The sequence below is a fragment of the Phocoena phocoena genome, chromosome 10, assembly GCF_963924675.1.
Source record: "Phocoena phocoena chromosome 10, mPhoPho1.1, whole genome shotgun sequence".
In the NCBI taxonomy this organism is placed as follows: domain Eukaryota; kingdom Metazoa; phylum Chordata; class Mammalia; order Artiodactyla; family Phocoenidae; genus Phocoena; species Phocoena phocoena.
The window spans coordinates 83913862-83921261 of NC_089228.1; the positions used below are offsets into that span (position 1 = coordinate 83913862).

The 7400-nt window shown below is 42.7% G+C and overlaps 1 protein-coding gene and 3 non-coding genes across 4 annotated transcripts in view; 2 read left to right on the forward strand and 2 right to left on the reverse strand.

The window, feature by feature from the left end:
• LOC136129040 (zinc finger protein 665-like) overlaps positions 1–7400 on the forward strand; it is a 472691-nt gene that overhangs the window by 428991 nt on the left and 36300 nt on the right.
• TRNAS-UGA (transfer RNA serine (anticodon UGA)) lies at positions 1251–1332 on the forward strand. The gene has a single exon. It is a non-coding gene; the product is annotated as a tRNA-Ser (tRNA).
• Positions 5990–6061, reverse strand: TRNAD-GUC (transfer RNA aspartic acid (anticodon GUC)). Its single transcript has one exon. It is a non-coding gene; the product is annotated as a tRNA-Asp (tRNA).
• TRNAS-AGA (transfer RNA serine (anticodon AGA)) lies at positions 6774–6855 on the reverse strand. The gene has a single exon. It is a non-coding gene; the product is annotated as a tRNA-Ser (tRNA).

The following is a 7400-nucleotide window of genomic DNA, read 5'->3' on the forward strand; positions in this document are numbered from 1 at the left end:
TGGTTGCTGGAAACCCTTGTAGCTCCTTGGTTTGCGGCTGCATCATTCCAGTCTCTGCCTCCCTTTCACACAATCTCCATCTCTGTGTGTCTGTTTTTCTGTATGTCTCAAATCTCCCTCTCCTTATAAGGGCACTATCATTGGATTCAGGGCCCACCCTAATCCAGTATGAGCTCATCTTAACTTGATTGCACTGGCAAGGACTACTTTCAAATAAAGTCATATTCACAGGTATCTCGAATTAGGATTTCAATGTATCTTATTGGGTGACACAACTCAACTCACTACAGGAACAACTGTCTCTTTGCCTGTCGTAAATAACAACAGATATGGGAGAGCTCTACGTATGAAAGAGTTTGAGGGCCTCAGCCATGAAAGGCATTCTCCCGTTTGTAACTGAAAGTCTGTCTGAATCTACTTGACGGTGTTTTTGGCAAAGTACTTCAATTCTCAGAACTCAGAGCTATAGTCCTAAATTTCCCATTTAAAAAAAAAAAAGGGAAAAAAAAGGAAAAAAGAATCCACTTCTACAGTGTTTCACTGAATCAAGTCTCTAAACCCGGACTAAATCTACAGCTAGATTTAGTCTGGCATTCACGACCTTGTGTGTTAAGAGAGATAGAGAATGTCCTCAGGCTGCTTCTCCCTCGTAAGGCTCCTGGTCTATGGGCTTTCCTCTCTGGGCAAGGCGAAAAGGAGTGAACTTCTCCTAAGGGGTTGGAGATCTTCCCAGCATCTTTTCCTTCAGTTTCTGGACCCTCCCCACCCCTCTCACCCCGCACCCGGCTCAAGTCCGGTTTCAAGTAGTTCTTTTAAGGCAGGGAAAGGTAAAAGCAGTTGAAAGCCATTGAAGATATTTCTGTTTTAGTGTTTAACGTTGAAAAGTAAACGCGACTGGCCCCACGATTTCGGATTTCCCCAGATTTCTTCCAGTCCGTTTCCAGTTCCATTGACACTTGCAGGTCTGAGGCTACTAGGGCGACACTCAGTTCTAGGGCACAGAGCATTCGAATCCCTTTGTCTCAGAATGATTCTTTGAGTTCCATCTTCCTCCGCAGAATTTCAGTTTGCCGTGGATGACTTATTTCATCCAAGCGTGAGAAGCCCTGAATGGACATAGGAAATTCTTTGTTGCCAGACCTAATAGTTATGTACCAAAATAGCTTTCACTATGTTTTAATTCACAGCGATTAAATGGCACGCTGCTCTCTATACCTTCAACACTGTTAACAAGAAGCAGTCTTCGGCAGGTAGTCGTGGCCGAGTGGTTAAGGCGATGGACTTGAAATCCATTGGGGTTTCCCCGCGCAGGTTCAAATCCTGCCGACTACGGTTTTATCCGCACCTGACGAAGGCTCCTTTGCATAGTTTCCTGCCACTATCAACCGAAACTGCTCTGTAGTCTTGTTCACCCTGTGTCATTCGTCACCTATTTCCCTTGGGTCAAATAACCTGTCCTCCTGAAACACTGACAGTTTGAAATAGAGGAGTAAGTCTACCACGGTGTCAGCATGATATCAAATCCTGAATTGAGGAAGGCCGCTCCTTTTTCTTTATTTACAGGTCATGCCAACTTGGATTCACTCAGCCTCCAAGTCAGATTCCTTCCTCTCCTAGGGTGGAGGTGATTTCACTGCTACTATCTGTTCTAGGGAACTCAAAATTTATAAAAACAGTATATATTCTAACAGCTACAATTTTTGAAGCCTTACTATGCCCCAGGCATTGAATTGGCATTACATGGATTATCTCACTTAATCACCAATAGAACCCTATCAGGTAGATAATATTAGCACCATTTTAAAGATGAAGAAACTGAGAATTGACTCGCCCAACACTGCACAATAAAATGGTATTTGAACCATCGACTTAAAAAAATTTATTCGAGTATAGTTGATTTACAGTGTTGTGTTACTTTCTGCTGTACAGCAAAGTGAATCAGTTATACATACATATACCTATATCCACCCTTTTTAACATTCTTTTCCCATAGGGGTTAACAGAGTATTGAGTAGAGTTCCTTGTGCTAAATAGTAGGTCCTTATTAGGTATCTATTTTATATATGGTAGTGTGTATATGTCAATCCCAATCTCCCAATATATCCCTCCCCTCCTTTCCCCCTGGTAACCATAAGTTTTTTCTACATCCATGACTCTGTTTCTATAGATTAAATAAGTTCATATGTTCCTTTTTTTAGATTCCACATATAAGTGATATCATTTGATATTTGTCTTTCTCTGTCTGACTTCCTTCACTCAGTATGATGATCTCTAGGTCCATCTATGTTGCTGCAAATGGTATTATTTCATTCTTTGTTATGGCTGAGTAATATTCCATTGTATATATGTACCACATCTTCTTTACCCATTCCCCTGTTGATGGACACTTAGGTTACTTCCGTGTCTTGGCTATGGTAAACAGTGCTGCAATGAACATTGGGGTGCATGTTTCCTTTCGGATTATGGTTTCCTCTGATATATGCCCAGGAGTGGGATTGTTGGATCCTATGGTAGTTCTACTTTTAGTTTTTTAAGGAACCTCCATACTGTTCTCCATAGTGGCTGTACCAATTTACATTCCCACCAACAGTGTAGGAGGGTTCCTTTTACTCCACACCCTCTCCAGCATTTATTGTTTGTAGACTTTTTGATGAAGGCCATTCTGACCGGTATGAGGTGATACCTCATTGTAGTTTTGATTTGCATTTCTCTGATAATTAGTGATGTCGAGCATCTTCTCATGTGCTTTTTGGCCATCTGTATGTCTTCTTTGGAGAAATGTCTGTTTAGATCTTCTGCCCATTTTTTGATTGTGTTGTTTGGTTTTTTGTCGACTTACTTAAACATGGTTGTGAACATTTATCTGGGCTTTACAGTTGATTCAGGAAACAAAATATGAATTCAGAAACTCAGTACTTGGATTCCCATGCAGAAGAAAGTGGAAAGAAAAGGTCCAGGTAGGAGCAGAGAATATGTGGAAAAACAAAAGGAAGGAGAAACAGGAGGGGGTAGTGAGGGAGAGAACGAGAAGGAGGAAGGCTAGGAGATGGACGGGATGGAACAGAAGAGAGGCCAGCAGGGTACCAAATACAGGAATGTCCTCACCCCTTCCGGACACTCTTATTCTGAGCTTCCTTGGTCACAGAAGCCTCTTGTTCTGACAGGCATCTTTGCACCATCTCCACTCTTCAAAATCAGCCCCAGATGTCAAGGCATTTCTAAAATCCACCTCCTCTACAAAGTCACTTGGATTGTTTCCAATTTTGGCTATTATAAATAGTGTTGCCATGAATATTCTTATATATGTTTTTCAGTGAATACAAACAAGGATTTTTGCTGGGTGGGGACACTTATGGACGGAATTGCAGAGTCACGATTGCAGTCATTGTGTATGCTCAAGCTTTAGTATGTAATGCCAAAACAATTTTGCAAGTGATTGAACCAATTTATATTCCCACGTATGAGAGAGTCCAGTTGCTCCACATCGTTGATAATGCTTGGTATTATCTGTCTTTTATTATTTTATTTTAACCCTTCCAGTAGGTAAATATTTGTGATGGTTTATTTTATGTGTCAACCTGCTGGGCCACAGTGCCCAGATATGTGGTCAACCATTAATCCATGCTTCTGTGATGTTTCTCTGAGGGTGTTTTTGGATGAGAGTAACATTTAAATTAGTGGATTCTGAGTAAAGCAGATCGTCCTCCATAATATGGGTGGGCCTCATCCAATTGCAAAAATAAAATTAAAGACTGGTCTCCCTTGTAAGAGGGAAATCTGCCAACAGTCAGCCTTCAGACTTGAACTGCAGCATCAGCTCTTCCTGGGTCACCGGCTTGCTGCTCACTCTGCAGATTTTGGACTTGCCAGCCTCCATAATCAATGAGCCAATTCCTCAGAATAAATCTCCTTCGCACATCCTATTGGTTTTGTTTCTCTGGTAAACTCTAACAAATAGAATAGTGGAATCTATTTGTTTTACTTTTCACTTTTTCTGAGGATGAATGAAGATCACCCTTTTGTATGTTTATTGGTTATTTTGATATATCTTTTGTGAAGGAACTGTAGAACTCTTTTGCCCATTTTTCTAATGGATTGTCTATCCTTTCCATATTTGTTTTTCTTATTCACGTCTATCTGTGTTTATACATGTCAAGAGTTTAGCTAAGCTATTCCATAGTATTACTGCCTTAGCATCCAATTTGTTTGGCCAAGTGGTGTGCAGGGACCTTGAGCTGATACTAGCCTCGTCATGCAAGTGCATGCCCTAGATAGCGGCCTACAGAGTCTCAAACAAATGTAAGTTACTGATATTACCTCCCCAACAGCCCTTGTGATCAACTGTCATCCCTGCACAGGACCATTCCCTTGTGTACCCCTTAGATTAGACCCCTTTGGAATTTACCAAAAGAACTTACTCTCTCTTTTGGTTTGAATTGATCAATCCCGCCTTAGTCTGGGAACCCCAAAGAACTCCACTCATGGACCCTAATAAAAACATGTGCCCCAGGTCCTATTGTTCTGTCTTGTCTATACTCTGCCTTGACCTCCCCCATGTGGCCCCTTGAAGTATGCAGTGTACTACTTCCTCCAGGACCTGTGAATAATAAACTTCTCTATTTCAATTTCTCTGTAGTCTGTTGTTGAAACTTGACTGACTCACCATCTGGCACCCTGTGCTCTACTTAACAACTGTTAATTTAACAAAGTCATAACAATGCATCTATATCTGAATCTATATTCTAGACACAGTCTTCTGTTAGGCATATGTAATGCAAATACCTTCTCTAAGATTTGTCTTGTACTTGTTTACTGGTGGACAGTAGTTTCCAATGCTGAAGTCTAATATATAAATATATCTTTTGTGGTGACTGCTCTTTGTGCTCTGTTTTACAAATTCTTGCATACTCCAAAGTCATGAAGATATTATCCTAAGTTATCTTTCAGAAGCATTATTTCATGTTTAAATATACATTTCATCAGAGTTTTGTGTACGTCGTGATTCATTTATTTCCATAATATCCAATTGAGCCACCAATTTATTGAAAAGAACGGTCTCTCCCTAGTGCGCTGCAGGGTGGCCTTTGTTTTAAATCAAGTGACTGTATAAATGGGTCTGTTTAGGATGCATTCTTCTGTTCCATCAGTTTATTTATCCATTCCTGAGTTCCCCGCCCCCCTTCAGAAAGCTTTAATTCGTAAAGTCTGATGTACAGTCATAAACACATTACTTGGAGCTTCAGATCTTGTTGAAAGCAGCAATGTTGACACCCCTCACATGCCCCTGGAACTTGGGAATCTCCTCTTCCCGCAAGTCTGTCATCACTTTTTGTCATCTTCCTCCACACCTTTTATATGCATCCAGGGGCACCAATTTCCAGTTGCCTAGGCCAGCCAGGTCAGCTGGATGGAGCACACATGGCCCCCAGTTGTGCCAGGTCGGTATCATCATTCCAGAGTTTGATGTCTAGGAGGACGGAGGTCTTGAACATGGGATTTTTGATCTTGGCATTTGGCCTCAGAAGTTCTTTCTGCATTTAAATAGAAGGCAGGTGCCAGACAACCATAATCTCATTAACTCTCGATGAGCGTTCTCAGTCCTGTGTCACTTAAACCTAGATTTCCCTCTGGGCCTTAAAGTAGCTTTGATACTTGGGCTGAAATGTTTTCTGATTAGAGCAGCCGGGACTAGAAGTGACGGGAACGGGGGAGGGTGCTGTAGTTGAGAAGAACTGGCAGAAGGGTCCCCGTGTAGTTCAGTTCCCAGTCACAGAGCCCAGTAGTGGCCATCGCCGAACACACTCCAGAATTTAGAAGAAGCCGCAGCAACTTCCACAGAATCTGAGGTCACCTGCTCAAGATCGCTAACCAGAGTGAGTTCTGCATCTTTCATGTTAAAGAAAGAAGGTGTGTAATATTCGATTCTAAGCAGCGACAACACGATTGTTGGGAATTCTAAAATACGTGACGAGATACAAAACGACACCAACTCCCCGTCGGGGAATCGAACCCCGGTCTCCCGCGTGACAGGCGGGGATACTTACCACTATACTAACGAGGAGGAAGTTAATCTTTCCTCCTTAAAGATACATAATAAATGTAAGTACTAGTGTTCGTGTTGTTTTAGCCGACAGATTTTGTGCTCTACTATAGATTACCTCTGGCAAATTTGAGCCTGAACTCCCTCGGACTCGTCCGCGACCAACCAAGTGTCGCTCCAGCCCTTCTCTCAGCCCTCTCGCTCCACCCACCTCCGCCCCGGAGCTGAAACTGCAGGCCAGGCAGGACAGCCTGCTCTTTTGACAGTGATGGCGTCGGTTTCATTGACGATTTGTCGTACTAGATTTGCAAACAGCGAATCCAGGAGAGCAAAGCAGTTGAACCATTGATTCCCCGGAATCTCCCTGCTAACTGACCGACGACTGGGCTAGGAAACAGGGCTCCTTTCCATTGCGGAAGAAAAACTACAAAGAGTTGTCTTGAAAATATAGGCTTCCAGGGGGTTTGGAGGGCAGGGAAACTCAAGGTGCTCCGGAGAACTGTGCGGAGGCTCCGCTGGCGGGAAAATGATTAGGGCTCTACTTATTAAGACACCTTTAATTTTAATAAAAAGTAATGAAATAATAATAACTTCCGTTCCCCATAGCCGTGGAGTTTGGGCCTGGACAAAGAACACAATAAGTTTAGTCAAGATCTCGGAAAGCTGTGGCTTCGTTTCAATTTTCTCTCGGCGGAGCAATTCCCAACTACTTTCACTTGGAAAAAGTGACTGCCGTAGTCGGCAGGATTCGAACCTGCGCGGGGAGACCCCAATGGATTTCTAGTCCATCGCCTTAACCACTCGGCCACGACTACACAACGTCCCCACCGTTTTTTGTTTTTTTTTTTAAATTATAGACAAGAAAGAACGGAAACCAAGGTGACCATTACTCAGCATACAAGAAAGTAGGTTTTGAGAGTTGAATACAAGCCTTCAGGTAAAATAAGGGTTTGATTTTTTTTTTTTAATTTAATTCCAACCTCTCATGACTCCTACGCGATCGAGAGCGCTTGTGTGAGAGTCCTCACCGCATGATCATAGGTGTTTCAAGCGAACAAGTCAATTCAGTAAACTCTGAGCGAATGCCTGCCGGCCCTGGAGACCAGGCTGTTGCCTGACCTTGGGCTCTGGAGGGTCTGCAACTAGAACCAAACTTTGCTTACTCCGAGGTGGAGTCGGATCCTAACTTCCAACCCCCACTGAACACTTGCCTTTGAACAGCTCGTCTTCCAATAGTCCTGGATACTCATAAGCACACTGAAGAGAGAGTGGGAGATTAGATAGCTTGTGTGAAATCATCACTTTGACCTACTCGGAAACAGGGCAGAAACAGCTGGTGATTTACATGATTACAATGTCC